Raw genomic sequence first — 24,138 nt, forward strand, 5'->3', positions numbered from 1 at the left:
CTAACAATCCCCTGTGTGATAGCAATTGGAGGTGACAGGTTCTCTTAATTGACCCTGTCACCTCCAATACAGGAGTTCTAGCACCGCACTGTGCTGGAACTCCTATGACAAGTGAGAGACGAAGAGCACTGCTCTCCCCTCTCACTGTGTACACGGAGCGGCAGGGTTAGTTTTAACCCTGCCGCTCTGCTCACCGCTCTCCATCCTGAGGTCGCCAAGATCACTTGTAAAGAAACAAGCGGCTTCCCCATTCTTCATTTAGCCCTACTTGTGCAAAGCAGGGCTAAATGTAGAAAACAAATTACCGCCACATGTTCAAACGTGTGCTGCTCCCTCTTCTCCGTGCCGCCCCGAGGCCGGGCCTTGGTGGCCTTGCCGGGAATCTGGCCCTGACCCCAACAGATAAAAGTGATGCACCTCCAATGCGTTTGTGTTGCAACATATTACAACACAATCCAAAGCACTGGCTTGTGCTCCGGTGCACCTTGTGGGGTAGGTGAGATTTTAGGTCCATTATGGTGCGTTGGCAGCCATTCAAATTAAAGAACTGTGTCAACACAATGCACATTAACTTGTTATACAATGTGCACAGTAATAGATTGCACAGATGTGAAGGAGACCTTAACAATTGCATATTATATCCAAAAAACTAAAAACATTTGATCATATGTACACTTTACATTTTGCCCAACTCTGAGCTCCCCACCCTACCAATAGTACCCCCTCCTTCCACACAATGGCCCAACTCAACAGTATTTTATGCATATACTTTATGCTATTTACTTACTATTTTAGAAATTGTACTAGGGGTAAGGACCTACCCCCTGGAGGGCAAGCTATGAGAGGACCAAGCAGAGAGAGGGAAATAGGGAGTGTGGAGCACTGGGACCCTAATAACAAGTGGAGAAACATGCTAGACTGAGATGATTATTTTATTGGAAGTTTTTATCACTTTGCTGGGAGGTTTCTCTTATTGTACTGGAATTACTGCAAGATAATTGTGGCAGCAGAAGATATATTAACAGCTAGTGGTGGAAGTATATTAAGCCACATAAACAATTGCAAAGTGCAGCATTTCTTTTATATGTTTGTAAATAAAATATTTTAAAGAATATATTTCATGTGAGTCTGTGGGCGAGCCGAAAAGTCTAGTAGTGTGTATGAATCTGATTACCTTTTTAGAGGTCTTCAGGCCAGTTAGCTGAAACACAGGGTCATCTTTTCCAGGCAGTGGGTGTTCATCATTACACTGTGAGTGCAGGGCACCATGGTGATGTCCACTCGGGGTGGGTCTATGACACTCCTGGTATGCCTTTAGTCTTTCCGGGGTGATTGACATCTTGTGTATTAGTGTGAAGCAGGGGCGTATCTAAGGGGGGGATAGGGGGGTCCAAACCCCCCCAACACCAAATCACAGCATTAGTACATTATACAGGCTGTTTAATGTATTATTGCTGGGATTTGTTGTTCCTCTATAGCTGCTGGTGTTCTGCAGTGTGGCGCTATATAATACAGCGGCAGAATGCAGAATACCACCGACCAGTTATATATATGTATTTTTTCAAACAGGAAGATTAAAAAGATTTAGATTCTCCCCATGGTGGTGGTGTTGGGGGGTTCCCTCCTTTCAGCAATAACGTACAGTTTATGGCTCTCATAGCAGCACATGCCCAGGTCTGCCCTATGGGAACACTGGGAGTGATATACTTCAGAAGTCTGGAGCAGAACACAGCCGATGAGGACTGTCTGGGGAATCAAATATTCAAAGTCATCTATATCCCCTGTGTTCCTATAGGGCAGACCTGGGCATTTTATGGACCGCATGCCATATCTGGCCCTTTGCCTGTGCCCGGACATAGGCTGACTGCTGACCTGCGCTCGTTCCTGAGTGACTTACTGAATCGTGGGCCCTTGATTGTTAGCTGGCAGCAGTGAGTCAGGAAGCTCACAGGGAGGAGAGGAGCAGAGGCATGTCCTCAGCGTGCGCGGCTTGTGTGGCTTAAGCGGCGTGCGGCTCGTGTGTGGAGCCGCGAACAGGCAATTAAATTGATAGCCGACTAATCGACGATGGAAAACGTTGACAATGTTTTCCATCGTTGATTTTAATGTACTAAATCGAATAGTTGTTGCAGCTCAACTCCTGAGACTCCGCACAGCCGTCCTCAGACTCCGCACAGCTGTCCTCAGACTCCACATAGCCGTCCTCAGACTCTGCACAGCCGTCCTCAGACTGAGCAACACAGAGTATGTAACTTCATATTATTCTGCGTTGCTATATAATGTATTCCTGAGATTTGTAGTCCTCTATAGTTGTTGGTATTCTGTATTGCTGTATAATATATTGCTATGTGTTGGGCCTCCATGGTGGATCAGTGGCTTTAGACTTGCTTCTGTTCTCCTTTCTCTTGGTGCGGCAGCACCCCTCCGGAACCACCATGGAGTGTAGGCTTGAAATCACTCAAGTCTCTCCTCCATGACAGATTAGAAGGGGCAATGTCTTAAAAATTGAAACAAGCCCAGAAGTGGCTCCTAAATTCACAAAGCAGCAGTGGAGAATGAGGGGATTTGAAGGTGGATCAGTAAGGGAAAACATAGGCGAGGGAACAGTTTGTCTAGAGCAGTGGTGGCGAACCTTGGCACTCCAGCTGTGCCAAAACTACAAATCCCAACATGCATCTGCCTCTGGTAGTTATGTCTGTGGCTGTCAGAGTCTTGCAATGCCTCATGGGACTTGTAGTTCCAAAACAGCTGGAGTGCCAAGGTTCGCCACCACTGGTCTAGAGCATTGAACTATGGATTGATTTCTGGGGGGCGCTAATGAAAGACTTTCTCACGGGCGCCTAATTTTTTACCCAAATAGAGCTTTCTTTTGGTGCTATTTGATCGCCGCTGTTTTTTTTATAATAATATTATTAGTATTAGTATTCTTATTTTTACAGTAATATTATAACTAATAATGCTAACAGATAATTATTTTGACAATAACATTGAGACCATTAGTACTTTTTTACACAAATCCATGCAGGCACACATGCCCACACCATGTACATACAGTATATTTAGTTTAACTTAAACTGTAGTAACAATTTTTTTAATTTCCCATCTTTTATGTTTAGTTGACTAGCAATGTAACTGTTTCTGGCTAAGTGGCAACTAGAGAATAATTTGTTCTTTTAACAGAAGGGCAAGTAAACTTTATAGGCTGAAATGGCTCCCTCAGCAGTTTCAGTATCTTTAAAGCCGACACTAAACCAGGGATATAAAATCATCATAAACAGCTGAGGAATTTATTTTAATGTAAAAAGTTATTGAAGTAAATGTGGAGAACAGCTGAACTTCTTAACAGTGCATTCTTTTTCCCTACAAGCCATCATCAGATTGTTTCTACGTATCATATGAACGTTACAGACATACCACTTGAATTACTTGTTTTATGGAATGCAATGTCTGGTAATAACTGTTTAATGTTTTTGTATTTACAGACATGCAGGAGTTTAAAACCTAATGCCACCTCTGAGTACACTTTCAAGAGAAGATAACACACAGTTAAAATATTATTTCCACCTGTGTTATACATAGTTAATCTAATTATACTATATCATTCTGCTTAGCTGTTTGGTAAATTTCCCCCCACTCTCCTCTATTGCGTGCAAAAAATGAATTGTTGAAGGCACAGATGTCATAAAGAGAAACTGCTTGGACAGAAATATGAAAGATGCTACTTATAAAGTGTTTTTTCTGTATCTCCACCAGGTAGTGGAAAGCCTAAAGGTGGCAATACACCTGCCGATTATCGTACGATAATCGCGGGAAATCCTGCGATTGTGCGATAATCGGCAGGTGTATGGAAGGCGTGCGGCCGTTTCTACTGTACGGTCGCACGTCTTTTGTCTTACGAGCGTGTTTAAAAACCATCCGAAAATCGTAAGATTTTCGGCGGGTTTGTGGCCCGCTCGTAAGACAAATGCTGCACGGGCCGGTGTGTGCAAGCGCCCACTGCCCGCTCCGCATTGCAGTCATCGGAAGCCCTCCCCTCAGCAGGGCGGGCTTGCGATAATCGCAAGTACGATCTGCCTGTCCAAGATGGGCAGATCGTACAAGCTTTTAATTAGCTTACAACCATCGCAAGAGGAAAGTCTTGCGATGGTTGTAAAGTGTATGGCCAGCTTTAGTAAGACTCAAACGTAGTGTCAGATCTTTTTTCCTGAAGGTACAGATGTTGCACTGATGACTGTACCAGTGTGTGGACCGTAGAGTTGCCAAAATGAAACAGGCCATGGCTACAGAATGTAGTACCAAAACACAAAGCAGGGATGAGATTACTATAGGATGGATTTTAGGGTTGCCAGTAGACACATGTAATCAGGAAACAAGTCAAAGGTCAGAACAGGTAAATGTAGAAACCAGATTAGTTGAAGTCGTGCCCAGAAGCAGCCAGTACCAATATGTGAGGGTAAAAATTAAAGTAGACAGATTCCCAGAAAAAGCAAAGGTGTAACTGATAAACTAATCAGAGTATCATCTCTCATTTTATACCAGGTTTCAAAACCTTTTTAAGGTGCCCATACACCTTACAATTTATCTGCAGATTTTCTTTGGTCAGATGGAAAAAGTGCAACAGATTGGCACAGGTGGAGATTACTCCATCCACACAGTTAAGTGTAGATGGAGGAATCTGTTGCACCTTTTCCATCTGACCACAGAAAATCTGCAGATAAATTGTAAGGTGTATGGCCTAGGTGCCCACACACCTTTGCGAAAATCGTACGATAATCGCGGGAAATCCCGCGATCGTACGATTATCGCAAGGTGTGTGGAAGGCGTGCGACCTCTGCTACTGTAAGGTCACACGACGACAAAAGTCTTGCGATGGTTGTAAGGTGTGTGCCCAGCATTAGAAGCACTAAAATAGGTACACAGCTGCAGACTAATCCCTAGAATCTGTAGGGCTGTTTATCCTTTTCTCCCTATGTAGAACAGGCAGTGAGGTTGAGAATAAGGACCTAAATAAATGGTTTGAGTCAATGACCCATCAAGTAGTGAAGTAAGGATAAGGGCAATAACCCTAGAACTTTCACTTTTTAGATATAAGCCAACAGACGCACCTCACACATTTATATCCTGACAGATTTACTTTAGAGAAAGATGAAGCTGTCAGCAAGGACCTACACCTAGCAAAATGTGTTTATTAAGCTGGCCATACACCTTACAATTTATCTGAAGATTTTCTGTCGTTAGATGGAAAAGGTGCAACAGATTCCTCCATCTACACTTAACTGTGTGGATGGAGTAATCTGTTGCACCTTTTCCATCTGACGACAGAAAATCTGCAGATAAATTGTAAGGTGTATGGGCACCTTAAGAGGTAAAAAAAAAGTCCTGAAGTGGGTAATCCACTTCATGTATATTGAATGCATACTATTTGCATAGTTATTTACAGGGCAGCCATCAGGGCCCCCTACACAGCTTTAGGACCTCCCCCCCCCAATTGCTGCAAGGTCACGGATCGCCCACTCCGCTCACACACACAATGCCCCGTGCATGTGTTTATTCGAATGTAGATGATGGGGGCAGGGATTTTGGTTTTAAAAAAATGTATTTACTTTATTATTTTTTTACTTTGTAAAATTTTTAACTTTCATTTATTATTATTTTTTTACTTTATCACCTTTTTATTTTTTACATTTTTATTCCCATTTTTAATGATTATTTTTTGCATTTTTATGTATTTACAGTTTTAATTGTTATTTATTTTTATGACAATTTTTTTTCACTTGACTTCACTGATATTACACAGGAGCCCCTGTGTGATAGCATTTGACAGTGACAGGTTCTCTTTATTGACCCCGTCACCTCCAACACAGGAATTCTAGCACAGCACAGTGCTTGTTCTCCTGTGACAGGAGCCTATGAGTACAGCATTCGTGTGTCCCTGCTCACACGGAGCAGAGCAGAGCAGAAAACGGACGTTCTCTACTCTGCTCCACATCCTGATCTAGTTTGCCGTGATCCCGGGTCCTCCAGAAGAGCGGGGGACCCCAAAGAGCACGACAGAAAGGGAGCCAGAGGGCAGGGGGCGACATTAGAGGGAGCGGCCACTCAAGATCACCTGTATAAAATGGCTCCCACTTTACATTTAGCCTTGCTGCCTGCCCGAAGCCAGGTTAAGGGCCGATTCACAACACAAAGGCTGTGTTCCAGGGCGTTCAACCTCTGGAACACAAGCTGGCTGGCTCCCTGCATTCAGGGGTGGGAGTAGGCATGGCGGTGCATTGAATGGCACTGCAGCCACGCCCCTTGCCCGCAGTACAATCGCCCACACCCGGAACGCAGGCATATTAGTGCTTGCATTCCAGTCCAGTGCGATCAGCAAAAATAGTGCTTGCAGTATTTTTGCAGATCGCACTAGACCGGAACGCAGGCACTAGTGTGCCTGCGTTTTCGGGCGATCGCACTGCAGGCGTGACTGCAGTGCCATTGATTTCAATGCACCGCCACGCCCCCTCCCACCCCTAAATGCAGGGAGCCGGCCAGCTTGCATTCCAGTGCGTTCCAGAGGCCGAACACACCTGGAACGCAGCCTTTGTGGTGTGAACTGGCCCTCAATGTAGAAAAAAAAACTACTCGCCCGGCGCCCAGGACTGCCCGCCGAACGATAGGAATTCCACACCCCTGCATTGCATTGTAATATTCCCTGTTATAATCCATTTCGCTAATGTAAAAAAATTTCAGCACACAGGTTCTAGGCCCCTCAATCTCCCCCCTCCCGATCTTCTCAGTGCTTTCTCATTATGTTCTTATGCTGCCCATATAATCGCGGGTGATCCTGCGATTTTACGATAATCGTAAGGTGTATGGGCAATGTGCGACCGCATTTACTGTACGGTCGCACGATTTTCGTAACAAGCGCGCTAGAAAACCCGCAGAAAATCTATGATTTTCAGCGGGTTGGTAGCACGATCGCAAGACGAAAGCCGCACGACCCGAGCTACGCAAGTGCACACTGCCACTCACCATTGCAATCATCTGCAAGACCTCACCTCGACAGGCTAGTACGATCTGCCTCTCCATGATGGGCAGGTTGTACAAAATGTTAATCACCTTACAACCATTGCACGATGGTTGTAAGGTGTATGGACACCTTTACACAGATCCCAGTGTTTGCACCTGCACTTTATTATTACTATAGAAGGTTGTGTCCCCTCTAATGTGGTACTGGGGTCACTTTGTATTCAGCTCCTTATACTCCAATGTCCTCAATGTGCATTCTGTATTAAAATGTGCATATTTGAAGTTTAGGTCATGAATAAAACATGTGATTGAGGAAGGGGGGAAGGGTCTGTCAGGTAGGCATGCACGTAACTCCATCATTACTGTCCGTTGCTCACCCCCCCCTCCTCTCAGTGTCCGTCGGTCTCTCTCACTCTCCCTCCCTTCTCTGAGGGGAGGAGGAGGGGGGAAAGAGTGAGACACAGACCGACCATGCTGAGAGGAGGGAGGGAAGCATGAGAGAGACCGACCGACAATGCTAAGAAGCTCTCAGCATCGGTCGATCTGTCTCTCTCACTCTTTCTCTCCCCCAAGTCTCTATCACAACCCCCACCATCCCTGGGGCCTCTGTCTGCAGGGAAACACTTAACCTGTTCCCTCCAGGCAGGCGGCAGCAGACATGCTCCTCTTCTGCCACCATCTCCAGCGCTTCTGCCCGGGGAAAGTTAGCTCCGCCCCCTGTAAGAACTTCTGAGGAGGGTACCAACAGCGCAGGGGGGCCCAGGACCAGGCAAATGGTACCATTCATATAATTTTAGGGAAAATTATAGCTTGGAACCCGGGCCCCCTTGGCCGCTGGGGCCCCTTACAATGGTACTGGCCGTACCCCCCCTGACGGCGGCCCTGGTTATTTATGAAAGTGACAAAGTTTAAGTAAAATAACTTTACATGGACATCCAGTAGTTTTGTTTTTTTTAAATGACATACATGTAAGTATTGTTCAGGTTTAAATAAATGTTTGTTTATATCCTGGGAAGAAAAAGGACAGGTTTCAGATGGAAATTTTGTGGGCAATCAAAAACATTGTGGTTAGCCTTTTTGTGTTGACTCTGAACTGCTATGATCGGATGGTTACACCACAAAACGTAATGTTATATTTTAACCTTCGATGCTTGGAACCCGGGCCCCCTTGGCCGCTGGGGAACCTTACAATGGTACTGGCCGTACCCCCCTGAAGGCGGCCCTGGTTATTCATGAAATGGACAAAGTTTAAGTAAAATAACTTTACATGGACATCCAGTAGTTTTGTTTTTTTTAAATGACATACATGTAAGTATTGTTCAGGTTTAAATAAATGTTTGTTTATATCCTGGGAAGAAAAAGGACAGGTTTCAGATGGAAATTTTGTGGGCAATCAAAAACATTGTGGTTAGCCTTTTTGTGTTGACTCTGAACTGCTATGATCGGATGGTTACACCACAAAACGTAATGTTATATTTTAACCTTCGATGCCTATAAACATTACTCCAGACCAGACATCTTGATGTTACTAAGACCACACAAATATTTTAAAGCAACATTAACCACAAAATATGCCCATTCTATGTATGTTTCATACAACCCATCCACCAAATTGCATTTGTTGAGGCAGGGAAGCCAGTATGGAGTTTTTTGGAATATATTAAGAGTAAAGGCTAAAGGTGCCCATACACCTTACAACCATGGTTGTAATTATATAACGATCTGCCCATCTTGGACAGGCAGATCATACTTGCGATCATCGCAAGCCCACCCCCCTGAGTGGCCGGCTTCCGATGACTGCAATGCTGAACAGGCAGTGTGCGCTTGCGCACTCCGGCCCGTGCGGCATTTGTCTTACGAGCAGGCCACAAACCCGCCGACAATCGTACGATTCTCAACGGGTTTTCGAGCCTGTTCGTAAGACAAAAGACGTGTGACCGTACAGTAGAAACGATCACACGCCTTCCATACACCTGCTGATTATCGTACGATCGCCGGATTTCCCATGATTATCGTACGTTAATCGGCAGGTGTATGGGCACCTTAAGACATAGCCTGGTTAACTCATAGATAGTATATAGATGGGGGATGTAGTTTGCAAAAGGCTTGCTTCAAATTGGAATGCAACTGTGGAGTCTAGAGCTTTGGTTGTTGGAAGATGCCAGTGCATTTGTCCAGTAAGTTGGATGTATACACCGGGTCTAGAAGGGTGAAATCCATGTTGTTCAGGGGTGGTAGTATTTGTTTGTTTATGGCAGGGACTTGTCCTATGTGTGTAGGTGCCTTGCCATTGAAGTTCCAGTTGATTGTGGAGGGTTTCAGGCCCATTAGTTTGCTCCTGTATGTATCGTATACTGTATTTAGTATTCATATTTTATTTTGTTGTATATAGTAGTATAATACTTTAAAACAGCAAAGGCAAGAGTGCTGTACCCAGGAAGCTCCCCGAACTGGCATCATAAAGTTCACCATAATCTACAGAGCTGAAATGGATATTTCATTTCATTGTAAAAACTTTGTGAAGTCCTTTCACAAATATTATGTTGCTTATCATTAGATTAACCTGTAATAAGCATAATAAATTTGTGGTATTCTGGACAAAATATGCATTTATCAGTTGTTTGTTTGTTTGATTGTTTAATGTTTAGAGAACATGTGGCTTTGACTTTTTGTTGTGCTACCTATGTTTTTTTCACAAGAAAGAACAGCATGAATAAAGCAATTATTCACATACATTTGAATAGCAAACATATATGCATTCTTTGATTAGAGCATTAAGAATAGTGACATTGAGTTCATCTGAATTTACATTTTCTGGTAAAGGCCAAAATAATTGGTAATAAACATTACAATTTGACTGTGCACTCTACTGAGTTTAGTTACAACTGTACAGAAATTTATGGTAGGTAAAGTATATGGGTATGTGGGCTCGCCGAAGGTATAATGCAGTAACACATTGGACAAGGCTGTATGATGCCTTGATAGTATACATTAGAGCAGGGGTGCCCACAATTTTTTGTGTTAAGATCTACTTTTCAAATAACGAGCTACATGAGATATACCAATGAAAAAAAAAAACTTCCCCCGCTCTCTCTCTCCTGGCTGTCTCTCCTTGCTCATCCTCCTGGCTGTCTCTCCTCTCTCTCTTTCCTGGCCGTCATTCCTCGTTTTTTTTCCTGGCTGTCTCTCCTTGCTCTCTCCCCTGGCTGTCTCTCCTCTCTCTCTTTCCTGGCTGTCTCTGCTTGCTCTCGCCTGTCTGTCTCTCCCCGCTCCCTCTCCTGGCTCACCTTGTTGTATTTTGCAAACAGTGAAGTGCAACAGGCTGTGTAAAATAATATTCTTTCATGTAATACATAGCACTTCACCACCAGAATCCACCAGGAAGGTGTCAGGGAGCTTGGCTCAGCAGACTCAGGCTAATAGGTAATCATGTGTGCACAGAGGAATAATACCAAAATGGAATAAAGGGGCAGCCATTCACACCCTTCGTGATCTACCAGCATCAGCTTTGAGAGCTACTGGTAGATCACGATCTACCTAATGGGCACCCCTGCATTAGAGCATATGTTAGGCCTGGACAGATTTTAAAGCTGGCCACACATTTTTTAATCTGCTTGTTCAATCTTCTGAGAGAGTCTACTTGTCTGGACATACAACCCAAATTCCAAAAAAGTTGGGATGCTGTGTAAAAAGTGAAAATTCTGTGAAAACAGAATGCAATCATTTGCAAATCTCATAAACCCATATTTTATTCACAAGAGAAAAACATATAGATTGTTTAAACTGAGAAAATTTACCATTTTAAGAAACAAATTAGCTAATTTTGAAACTGATGGCAGCAACCCATCTCAAACAAGTTGGGACAGGGTAACAAAAAGCTGGCAAAGAAAGTGGTACTAACAAGGAAGAGCTGGAAGAACATTTTGCAACTTATTAAGTTAGCTGGCAACAGGTTAGTAAGATGATTTGAGTATAAAAAGATCATCTTAAAGAGTCAGAGTGTCTCAGAAGTAAAGATGGGTACAGGTTCACAAATCTGTGAAAAGCTGCGTCTAAAAATTGTCGAACAATTCCAGAATAATGTTGCTTAATGTAAAACTACAAAGAGTTATATATATCATCATCTACAGTACATAGTATCAAAAGATTCCAAGAATCTAGAGAAATCTCTGTGCGCAAGGGACAAAGCCGAAATGCAATACTAGATGCCCATGATCTACGGGCCGTCAGACTGCACTGCATTAAAAACTGGCATGATTCTGTAATGCACACCACTGCATGGGCTCAGTAATACTTCCAAAAATCACTGTCTGTGAACACAATTCGATATGCCATCCACAAATGCAAGTGAAAAATCTATCATGCAAAGAAGAAGCCATATCTGAACATGATCCAGAAAGTCGCCATCTTCTCTGGGCCAAAGCTCATTCAAAATGGTGGAAATTTGACATTCTCTTTGGTGCCCATGGGTCCAGCGTCCTCCGCACTAAAGAGGAGAGGGACCTACCAGCTTGTTATCAGTGTTCAGTTCAAAAGCCTGCATCTCTGATGGTATGGGGGTGCATTAGTGCCTATGGAATGGGCAGCTTGCACATCTGGAAAGGCACCCATGCTGAAAGATGTATATATAATATTTGGCGCATGTCGAAATGAAAATACAACAAGGAAGACCCAGGAATGTTGAGCAGTTAGAATCTTATATCACGTAAGAATTGAACAACATTCCTCTCCCAAAACGCCAGCAACTGGTCTCCTCAGTTCCCAGATGTTTACAGAGTGTTGTTAAAAGAAGCGGAGACCATGGCCCTGTGGTAAACTTGGCCCTGATCCAACTTTTGTGAGACATTTTGCTGCCATCAAATTCAATATTACCTTATTTTTTTATTAAAATGGTACATTTTTTTTAGTTTAAACATTTGATATGTTTTCTATTTTCTTTTTACTTTTCAAAAGATTTTATTGTTTTTCCAAAAGTTTTTTTTCCACAATAAAACATCATCACATCAGTGCATATTTGGTTACATACATGTATAGTGATGACATATAAACATATGGAACATCTTCATAATGTGAACAGTCTCGAGTTGGCCGTGAAATAGACGAACATAAAAATAGCACAGTATGAAATATCTATCAGGTAAGTATGTGAAGTCATCTAAATCGCCTGGATCCTTAGATGGGATCAGTAGTTCTGTGTTTGAAGGTAAGGACAGTAGAGAGAGAGAAGGAGGGGGGGGGTATAGGGTGAGCGCTGCCAGCAAGTTTCCCCACTGTTGTCCCAGTTGGTTGGGATCAGTTTGATGAGACCCATATCAAAGCGACAGTAGTAGTCGATCGAACGACGGGGGTAGGAAATGTGTGACCCATGGATCCCACAGTTTTTCGAATTTGGGCATGCAGTCCAGTATACGGGCCGATAGTTGTTCATTGTAGAACGCCCAGTGCACTTTATTTTTCATTTCTGATATATTTAGCGATTTCGTCAGCCAGGCTCCAGCTATAGTGCGTTTGGCCGCAGACAATATTTGCAGCATTAGTTTAAATTGTAAGGTAGTAATACCTATCAGTCGAACATTAAGGAGGGCTTCCTGTGGCATAGGTGAGATATGTTTGTTTAGTGTGACAGAGATAATCTTGAAAACCTTCCGCCAAAAGGTGGCTTCAACCGGGCATGACCACAACATGTGGAAATACGTACCGCTGTCACCACATCCCCTGGTGCAGAGGCCATCACTTTCCGGTACAGCCTGTGTGGGCACTATGTACCATCGGAGAAGCACTTTGTAATTAGCCTCGGGAGTCAATGCATTTTTGGAGCAGGTCTTCGTGCTTTCCCAAATTTGGGACCGAGTGTCTTCATCAATCGTGGTTTGGAGATCTGCGTGCCAGCAATCCATATATGTTTGATGAGGTGGGCCCGCACCTGTCAGTAAAGAGGGATATAGTTGTGAAATTAAGCCTGGGGTGTGGGGGTCTTGGGTGCATATTCTTTCATATGATGTCATACGCGGGGAGGCTATTGGGAATTTTATTTGTGATTGGATGAAGTGTTCAATTTGGAGGTACCTAAATAATTCATTGGAGGGGAGATCAAACTTAGATTGTAAATCAGGGCATGGAACAATTCCATTGCTAGTGGTGAGTTTGTTCAGTAGTGTCACCTTATTCGAGATCCAGTTATGGTACAATGAGGGGCACTCAATAGCCGGAAGGAACATCGGGTTACGGATGAATGACATTAGGGGAAGATGTGGGGAAATGAGGCCACTAGAGTATTTTACAGAGTCCCATATCCTGAGGGAGTGTCGGGTGATTGGATTAGTGATGCATGATCTTGCGTTTAGGTCTTATCCACATGAGGTTATCAATAGCTATGGGATTGCAGTCAATCGCCTCTAGGGAAATCCACAAAGGTGTCTCCCAAGTTGCGTGGTATTTAGCAATAGTTGCAATTTGTGCAGCTTGAAAATATTTGTGGAGGTTTGGGACTCCCAAGCCTCCTGCAGATCTGGATTGATGCATAACCGTCCTGGGAAGACGTGATTTTTTATTGGACCATATAAATGTGAATAATTTGTATTGGAGCCCCCTTAGGATATGGGATGGGATAGAGATTGGCAGGACTCGAAAGGGGTATAGTAACTTAGGCAGTAGCGTCATTTTGACTGCGGCGATCTTCCCCAACCAGGAGACGGGGTAGGTGTGCCATACCTTTAACAGGTTAGTGAGTTTGGTGATTAGTGGTGGGTAATTTGCTGCATACAGCGATGGGAGGGAAGGGGTAAGGTGTATGCCCAAGTAAGAGAGGGAGGTTGGTTGCCACTGAAATGGGAATTTGTCTTCTAGTGGTGTTTTAAGGTGAGTAGGTAAGGATAAATTTAGTATTTTCGATTTAGTTGGGTTGACTGTCAGCCCTGAAAGCTGCCTGAAGGTATCCAGGAGTGACATTAGGTTAGGAACAGATATGTGCGGTTTGGTGATATATAGCAGGATGTCGTCAACAAAAAGACATAGGGGTCTATTCACGAAGCTGCCGAAGGATCTGGCCGTAGCTTCGGCCGATCCTTCGGCTAGCTTAGTAACTTTTTTCACTGTTTTTGTGTTCTGAGGGACCGAGCAAAACAGCCGAGTCGAATGCCGCTTGGCGGCATTCGGCTATTCACTCACTGCTGTTCGGGATCTTTAAATTGTGGTGTTGTCCAGCCACTGAGATACACGAGATATCAGCATGTGCTCATATCATAGAAGCTAAGGGTTCGATTTCAAGGGCGAATAGGAGGGGGGATAAGGGGCATCCCTGACATGTCCCTCTATAGATTTGGAAGGGCATTGATTTGTATCCTTCATATTTTATGGATGCTACTGGTTGTGAGTACAGTGCCGAGAGCCAGGTGCAAAACTCCTTTCCGAATCCCCAGCGATGCAGCATGTCAAACAGGTAGGGCCATGACAACGAGTCGAATACCTTATGCATGTCTAGTGATAGAAGCAATGACGGAATATTACGTTTCCTCACTAGGTCTATCAGGAGACAAGTTCTGCGGACATTGTCCCCAGCTTGACGGTGCGGCATAAAGCCCACTTGATCCCTGTGGATAAGGTCTCCTATCAGTCCATTTAATCTGGTGGCAAGGATTTTAGCTAGGATTTTGATGTCAAGATTCAAAAGTGATATTGGTCTGAAATTCAACCAGGTGGTGTTATCTGAATTTGGTTTTGGTCATGCACACTGTGGCCGCTAGGGGTACCTGTCTGAACCTCCCGTTCACTCTGAGGGTGTTTAATGCATCAGTAAGCAGTGGGGTCAAGAGTTCGCTAAATTTTTTGTAATACGTTGCTGTGAAGCCATCAGGGACGGGTCGTTTGTTTGGCTTAAGGGATTTTATGGCCACCTGTACTTCAAGGTTTGTTATTGGCATGTCCATGGAACTGCGTTGGGTGTCAGTTAGGGTTGGTAGTGACAAGTTGGCCATAGTTTGGGTCAGAAGATCGTTGTTCAAGGGTTCGTGGGGTTGGTAAAGAGTTGAAAGGTGATGTGCAAATTCTTGGACTATTTTGCATGGGTTGCTAGATATTGTCCCATCGGACAGATGTAGGCGAAGTGGTTTTTTTATGTAAATCTAATTTCCTCAATCGGTGGGCAAGTAACGAGTCTTGCTTGTTGCCATGGAGATTGAACTTATGTTGGGTCCTGCATAAGCTTTTGTCAGCTATATTGGTTAGAAGTAAATTTAGGTTACATCTAGCAGTATCTAATAGTGATTTGTTAAGCTGAGTTTGGTGTGCCGTGTATGTTCGGGTTTGTTTCCTGTATTCGTCTTCAAGCGTTTTTAAGCGGGATTGTCTTTGTTTTTTGAGGGAGGATGCTACACGGATGCATTCCCCTCTGAGGACTGTTTTATGTGCTTCCCAGAGTGTCATAGAGGAGACCTCTGGGGTGTCATTAAGGGCTATGTATTCCGTAAGGGATGTATTGCGTAATAACGCCTTGATGGTCTGTCCATGAGAATGGTTGGATGTTTGCACTCGTGATTGATGGTAGGGTGGCATGGGAAGTAAATAAGTGATCTATCCTTGAAAATGAATTGTGTGGATGTGAATAAAAGGTGTAGTCCACTAGGGCATGTTGGGATAGTAACAGGCGGAAAGCTCTAGACGTGTCTACTGGGGAGGCTGCAGTGGTGGAGCGGTCAACGCTTGGGTAAATGGTTAGGTTTGAGTCACCACACAGAAGGAGGGTGCCCCGTTGATGTGTGGCTATAACTGAGAGCAAGTGTCTAAAAAAGGGGACCTGATTGGAGATGGGTGCATAATAGGTGACGATGGTCGCTTCCGCGTCACGAACAGTTCCTGTCAAGATTAAATATCTTCCTGAAGGGTCAGGGATTTCTTTTTGGCAAATGAATTGTGCTGAACGGCCAACACCAATCAGGACCCTTCTATGGTGTAGTAAAATGACAAAATCGCACTTTCACAGAAATGGCCAGATGCATGCCGTCAGATGCCAACCTACCTAAAGTACTGGGGAGAAGCAGTCATGACTGCAACATAACCACAGAACAGACTACAATCAAAAGCCATTGAAAGCACCCCATTTGAAATGTGGCATGGATCGAAGCCTAGCCTAGGGTACATCAGAGTGTTTAGATGTAAAACTTACACATATATTCCAAATGAGAAGGGATCCAAGTTGGAGAACACAGCCATAGAAGGTATGCTGGTGGGCTATAGTGAACAAAGTAAGAAATAGAATCCTTTACCCAAAGACTGACAAAATGACAATAAGCTGCAGCGTTTATTTCGATGAGAACCCATCACCAGAAACAATGATCCCAGGAAGTTGTGAAGTGAATTCGCCCAGTGAACCAGCAAAGGAAGCTGAGCAAAGTGAAGCCTCACAGAAATCAGAACAAGATGTGGAACTCGATGGATAAGTCAAATTCCATGTTAAATTCAGCTGAACAACCTGAAATTAGAAGATCCACTTTTGCAACAAAGGGAATACCACCCTGCAAACCATACTGCTAAGACACATAGCATACTTGAAGCAACATCATGCAATGTTAGTCTATATAGACATGAATATCTATGATGCACAGGAAGTTTTGTATATATACATATATCTATATATAAATACAACATGGCATACAAAGTAACGTGAAATAGAGTTGTATAGTAGAGTGAGTGAGTACATAGTTACATAGTATCTGAGGTTGAATAAAGACACATGTCCATCAAGTCCAACCTATTGTTTGTGTGTGTGTGTGTGTGTGTGTGTGTGTGTGACCGTCCCTCTGGTCCGTCCGTCTGGTCCCCCGATCCTTTGGTCCCACCGACCTTCGATCCCACTGACCCCTGGGCTCCAGTGCCACCGCCTCACGTCCTCTGAACTGCTAGTCCCGCTGATCTCCGTCTGGACCGTCTGGCCCGTCCGTCTGTCTGGTCCTCCGTTTTGTCCCGCCGTCCTCTGGTCCTCCGGCTTGTCCCGCTGTCCTCCGGCCTCTGTTCCCGCCGACCCCCGGTCCCGCCGCCTCTCCCGTCCTCTGTACAGTAAGTACAACATTTTCATATACTGGCTGTGCTGTTACAGTTGTATGAAAATATGACACAATGAATAGCCACAGTTAATATTTATATTAAGGTGAATTGAGAATTTATATAGTTAATATTTCCTTAGTCATTGTTCATTGGCATCAGTATCCCTGGTTAATATACTGCCATCTTGTGGTCATTTTGGTTATTGAACCACGTTTTATGTGTTTCCTCCCATTTATGATGTATGTCCCCCTTCTTCTTGGAGTAGTCGTTTCTGGCGTCATGGCTGTCTATATCATGTCCACATGTGATATGTTCGCATAGGGAAAACATTTCCATCTTTGACCTGCAAATATCGTCTGTTCACTCATCTGCTGCATCCTGTTTCTGCTTTAACCTGCTGCATTCAATAAAGAACCTTGTGGATTAAAAGGCATTTGGTGAGTTCAGCTATCTGATAAGGATTGTCTGCGGTGATTATGTCTGCTTATACAGGCCAGGCATAGAGGTCTCAGCAAGGAATACATCGCTACAGGGCCGGTGCAAGGATTTTTGCCTACACAGGCGAAGGTGCATCCCCCCCCCCCCCCCCCCCCTCCCCCCCCACCCCCAATTCTAGACCGAGTACATCAACAATAGAGGACTCCAAATACAGTTCCCACTCTCCCACACATCCCCTCTGTTCCCACATCTCCCCTCTAGGAGAGCGGTGTGTGGGCGGAGACAGCCTGCGCTGTCACAGAAGGCTGAGCTCTCTTCCTCACACCTCTTGCTCAGCCTCCTGTGACAGCTGTCAGAAAGGAGAGTGGGAACAAGCAGTCAGGGATCAGTGATCGCTGAAGGTTTGTACATAATTGAGGACATAGTATGTTTACTATATGCTCAATTATGAATGAATGGGAAGTGATCTACATCCCCTCCTGTCCATTCATGATTGTGGATATAGTAAACATACTATGTCCTCATGTTATCAATGAACAGGAACACTCAGTATAGAGGTATTTCCCTGAAGCTCCCAACAGTAAAGTAAAAAAATTAAAAAAAATCAATAAAAATCAATAAAAATGAAATATAAAAAAATAAAGTTTATAAAAAATTTAAAAAATACAATATTTGTAAAAAATTGGAAAAGTTTTACATCTTAAATGGGCCCCCCTCCCTGTCGGATCTTTCTGCGTCCCCCCATTGGCGCCGTCAAGCAGCTGCTCTGCATCGCTAATACAACAATCAGAGTCAGAATACTGGCAGAGTTGTTTTATTATTGCGGTAGAACCCACACCGACTCTTGACACCTCTGCAATTAAGCTGTGCCACCAAGCCCCATCCAGACCTCTTTTAGCACACTGAGACAGATCATTAGAATACTATTGTCATTTGTAAATGAAGCTGTTACCCATGTCCTCTCCTGGGCCCTGCATAAGATGATCTCATCAGTCAGAGCAGCAGAGAATGTAAGTATAAGTTGACTGACTCTGCAACCTTAGCACCTGTTAAACTTTATTTCCTGTTTATATATTTTATATCCTTTTACATCAAAAAACAATTGTAACTAAATAAACCAATTAACTTCACTGTAACCTGTTCAAATTTAGCTTGCATATTTGAGATCCAAAACTGTAAACCAAGCTACACTAATGCTAGTATACCAGCATAGCATAGTATATAGTACTGCTATACAAGATTTGCAAAGATGTCCCATGTTCCTTTTTACTAAAACATTATGTATATGAATGCATCTTACAGATGTCAGTGCTTAGTGGAAATATACAATAGTTCCTGTTCTCAATTCTTGTGCTTTTTGCCAGTATAGATTAGTAATGGCCATAACTCTCATTACAAGCATCCTCACATAGACTTGTTCTGAGCGAACTAGTGATGAGCAAGAAAGGGGCTATGTTTGACAAGAACTTTTTCGCCCTTTTCACATGGGGCTTAAGGTTATGGCTGAGGGTTCATGTGGCAAGACCCCTGCCAGGGACAATAATCTATCCCGAGCCACAGGTAATCATTTCATGTAAGATTACATGTGAACAGCCACTGACAGATGCGGCCACTGTCAGCCTGTCATTCACTTGAACAGGCAGAGCGGCCACATCTGTATGGACACACTGGAATAACTGCCACAACAATCAGTAGGTTCCTGCCACAGGAATTCCCAGCCACAGCCTTGAGCCCTGTGTTAATGGGGCCTAAGAATTTCGAACACACTTGGCAGTGCCGTCAAACTCTCGTGCCTTTTGGACTATAAAGTTGTTTTGGATACATTGCATAACTGCTATAACAGACACACTCAGGTAACAGTTTGAGAATTGAAGTTGATAAGGCAGAAATAAATTAAAAAAGGTGCTCCAGGAGCTTTTAATATGCTAGTAGGCATAGCATGATTGTGCCCCTGTGCACAAGGCCAGGTCCATAAAGAGCAAGTCTGGTAAGTTTGGTGTGGAGGAACTCAAGTGGCCTGCACAGAGTTCTACTGAACATCTTTGGGATTAACTGAAATGCTAATATTAGGCCATGTTCCTGATCTCACAAATGCTCTTTTGGCTAAATGGGTACAAATTCCCACATATACATGCCAAACTCTTGTGGAATTATATATGTGACTTCAGCTGGGCTTTAATTATTCTACACTGAAAAGGCAGGTCATGGGCTATGAGATGGCTGTCGGTATGTACTACTATGTTTTAAATCTTTATGCTTTCATGCTATATGCTGTTAAATTGGTCTTCTAATTTACCTGAAGATGTATCCAGTCTCCTGTGGTCCATAACTGCATTAATGCATGTGTTGAAGTAACAGAAGAAAAAGTAATTGGACAAAAGATCATACAGAATAATAGGGGATGTTTATTTATTCATCATTAGACTGGGACAGGGCCTGGAAAGGTCTGGCTATTAAAATGTGCATGTCTTTTTTAAAAAAGGAAAGAGATTAGAAGAGATAATTTATTAGCATGCTGCATTATGACTGAGATGTATATTAGAATGACCAACTATCTCTTTGGTTCGTTGATATACTCCCTAGAAGAATATGTGTTCAATGGTCTAATCAACACTTAACAAATCATACTCTTCCCCAGTGTATGGAAACATTATGGAAGCGTGGTTACTTAACATAACCCTTGGCAAATATAATATTTTGCTAACTGTAAAGCACTGCTGCAATATTAATTGTTAAGTCTATTTTTGAATGATATAAAATGTCTTTAGCAGTAAGATAACATAATGTTTGTTTTCGGCTGAACAGGTTTTGAAACGGCTGTAAGTCTTGATATAATAATTACTCCCAGGACATACATTTTTTTGGCTTTGATCCTGTAGCATATTCATTCTTTCTGTTCCATTATTTATTTGCATGACTTTGCACCTGGCTTACTAGTGGATGTTACCTGCCAGCTCCTGCAATTTACACATATTATCAGTGACACCAAGCACGTTGTAGTGCCAAAAATCAAGCAGTGTTATTTTGGTTTGTGACACCATAATCAATAACTGGATCATAGCTTGAAGCTGATAGAGAAACACATTATAGTTTGCAATCAGAAATAAATTAGACTACCTCTTTTAAAGAAGTTTTATCTATCACAGATGGGAGTTGCTATTTTAAAACTTGTATTCTCAGACAAAACAGAGAGACAAAAAAAAACCCCCACTCAAAACTATTGATTTAACTTTTGTTGGAATGTGGTAGGGCAGTCTTTCATGCTTATTTAATTAAAGATGCTGTACAGTGCAGTTTCCCGTGGCAACCAATCTGTAGTAATTATGTACCTCTAACTATTATTATTATTATACAGGATTTATATAGCGCCAATAGTTTGCACAGCGCTTTACAATATAAGGAAGACATTACAGTCACAATACAATTTAAGACAAGATGGTAAGGATGGCCCTGCCCGTGAGGGCTTACAATCTAAAAGGGAGGGGCAAGTGATACATGAGGAGGTAGCTGCGCGGGGATGATTGTTTGAGAAAGTGATTGTTCAGTGGTTAGGTTGAGGTGGGATAGGCTTCCCTGAAGAGATGAGTCTTAAATGATCGCGTAAAGGCAGTCAGTGTGGGAGATAGACGGACAGGTTGGGGTAGAGAGTTCCATAGAATGGGAGACACTCTAGTGAAGTCCTGGAGGCGAGCATGGGAGGAGTTGATGATGGAGCTGGAAAGCAGGAGGTCTTGTGAAGAGAGGAGGGGATGCTTAGGGTAATACTTTGAGACCAAGTTGGAGATATAGCCGGGGCCAGAGTTGTGGATGGCTTTGTACGCGGTTGTTAATATTTTGAATTTTATCCTTTGGGCTATAATCCAGTGTAGGGATTGACAGAGGGGGGTTGCAGACACTGAGCGGTTGGTTAGGTGGATGAGTCTAGCAGCTGCTTCCATGATAGACTGAAGGGGGGATAGCCTGTGTAGAGGTAGGCCAGTGAGGAGGGAGGTGCAATAGGCAAGACGAGAGATAACAAGGGAGTGGATGAGTAATTTTGCGGTTTCTTTGGTGAGGAAGGAGCATATTTTGGAGATGTTACGAAGGTGGAGGCGGCATGATTTGGATAGTGATTGGATGTGGGGAACTAAGGGGGGTTATTCACTAAGCTGCCGGAGGCATCCGAGTAAGTACCTCAGCTGAAGTGAAGGGAGCCGAATGCCGTTCGGCCATTCACTTCAGTCGAGTACTGCTGATTTCAGCTGTAAATCAGCTGGCTTCGGCTCCCGTACTCATTCACAAGGAGGGGAACAGCATCTAGGTGCCTGCTCGTCCCCTCCCCTTTCCTGCCAGGCCTGTGCTTGCATTTAAGGGCCTAGTTGGGAATTTTAGGGGGACCCCATGTTTTTTGGGGGTGGATTTCCCGCCTTAAAATTACTAACAGACTTAAAGGGCCTGATATGACTTTTGGGGGGGGGGGACCCCATGTCTTTTTAAAAAAATTTAACACAGAGGGTCCCTTCTAACTTTCCTATCAGACTTAAAGGGTCTGGTATGAATCTGGAGGGGTTGAACCACACTCTGTTTTTTTTTTTTCTTTATTTGTTTACATTGTTACGGGGAGAACGGTCTACTTTGGCAAGCTGAAGCATATGCGATCAGCTCGACTGAGCTGTTCGGCTGTCTTCGGTTGCTGTACGGACTATTGTGAACAATCCATACAGCAGACCTTTGTTTCGGCTGAATCGAAGGGCTCTAGCGGCCAAAGTGAGCTGAAGGATTAGCCGCAGCTACGGCTATATTATTTGGCTATTTAGTGAATAACCCTATAAATTTACTTGGAATTTGATTGGTTGTAATGTTACTGAATTTGGCTCATAATATATAATATACTTCTTTGTTCAGGAATAGATCAAATTTGCTTCCTGGACTGAGATGCTGATCACTAGATGACACTAGTCTTTATATCCATGTCTGTGAGTATACGTATATGTTGTTTCACATTTATTCCCCTTTGCTGCAATCTCTCAGCTTATCACTTGCAATAAAGTTATGATCTTATAACAGGCTGGGTGTAAGGGGGTACACATATATTGCCCAGAGATGGGCTTTAGAAAGTTATATTTGTCTGCTGATATTCTAGTAGCGCATATTCAAATATAGGATATAAGACTTCCGTGTATGCTTGTTTTGCCAGCTCCCCCACTGTCTGCACAGCATTCCCTTGCCTCCCCATAGTATCTTCTCTGACAGCCTCCCCGTTGTTAGTGTTATGTTCTCTGCCTTCTCTCTTCCTATTATTATCACTGCTTTTTTTCTGGCAGCCCTTCTAGTGACACAATGATTTCTGGCAATGCCCCCTACTTCCCTATCCACACTACATTGTCTGGTAGCTCACCTCCTATTTTTCACACTACATTCTCTGACAGATTTCCCCCCTACCCACCACCACCACAAATTATGCTTTTGTTTCCTGCCAGCCATCCTCCATTGTCTATGCTACTTCCAATATTCTCTGCAAACCTTCTCCCCCAGCCACACTGCATTCTGTGGTAATTTCCCCCAAACATCTCCAAAGTTTTATCTTGTATTCTCGAACTGTCCACAGCAGCTTCTTGCAGATCACCCTCCACTGTCGGCATGGCACCCTGATCATGATAAGTCTGCACGCTGCACTCCTCCCCAATGCCCCTCTACCATGTGCTGAATTGAGAACAACACACCCTTGAGATTTATCCATGTAGTTCTACCCCTGGAGGAGCTGCTCCTTGCTGGATGAGTACTTCTGTAGCAATAGAACTCAAACAACTGATAACAACTGATTAAGCAACCTGATTAAAGGCAAAATGAACCGCAGCCTAACCACTGGCCAACGGGTATAAGTACAGTTTGCCAGCCTTGGGACCCTGGATCTCCTCTTGTAATCCAATTGGAAATAAAGTCTAAGGTACAAGACCATTTTTCCACAGACAGCAACTTTAAACAGCAATACAAGCAACAGGGTCAGTATCAAGCACGGGGCCACAGTGCCTCTCAGCACTTCTGATGATCTTGATGAATCTCTCTGAGGTCCAATGTGGGGCAATGCCACACACTGGCTTTTCCCTCAAGACAGTGTTGGATGAAGCAACATACTGTACCCTCCTTGGATCTCTCAGCAGCAGACTGTCTCTCCCTCATGGGGTCTTCAGCAGCAGCTCCAAGTGTTGGCAGACGCAACACAGCATTTTCCTTTGTGCCACACTTTGCAGCAGCTCAGCATAGCTCTTCTTAGCCACCCTCAGCTCATTGCAGAGCACCCTGTCCAGTGGGAACCTGATATCTACAGCTCTCTCCCTCTGGTCTTGGGTCCCCACAGCAGCATTGTGGCTCTCTTGCCTCTCAGCACTGGCTCTGCCCACAGCAGCACAGCACAGTCTCTCCACTGGTCACCTTGTCACAGCTGGCAACTCTGTCCTGGGTCCTTCACCCTCCTTTGCTTCTGGACTCTCCTACTTTTTACCCTCACAGTCTGGCTGCCAATGCAGTCAATCACAACCCCCCTTTCAATTTTCCCCTGTACCCTTCATCTGCAGTGTCCTATTGCAGCAGGGGAAACAGAGGAATAGACCAGGATGCATCAGGCAATGCCAGGTAGATGCACCTGTCGCCCCTAAAGGCAACTGGCCAGGT

General features: G+C 43.7%; 1 pseudogene; it reads right to left on the reverse strand.

The window, feature by feature from the left end:
• The window catches only part of LOC108799508, a 35,562-nt pseudogene extending 12,454 nt beyond the window's left edge, over positions 1-23,108 (reverse strand).
• Positions 23,109-24,138: the final 1,030 nt, after the last annotated feature.

The sequence above is a fragment of the Nanorana parkeri genome, unplaced genomic scaffold, assembly GCF_000935625.1.
Source record: "Nanorana parkeri isolate BGI_ZX_2015 unplaced genomic scaffold, ASM93562v1 scaffold1745, whole genome shotgun sequence".
In the NCBI taxonomy this organism is placed as follows: Eukaryota; Metazoa; Chordata; class Amphibia; order Anura; family Dicroglossidae; genus Nanorana; species Nanorana parkeri.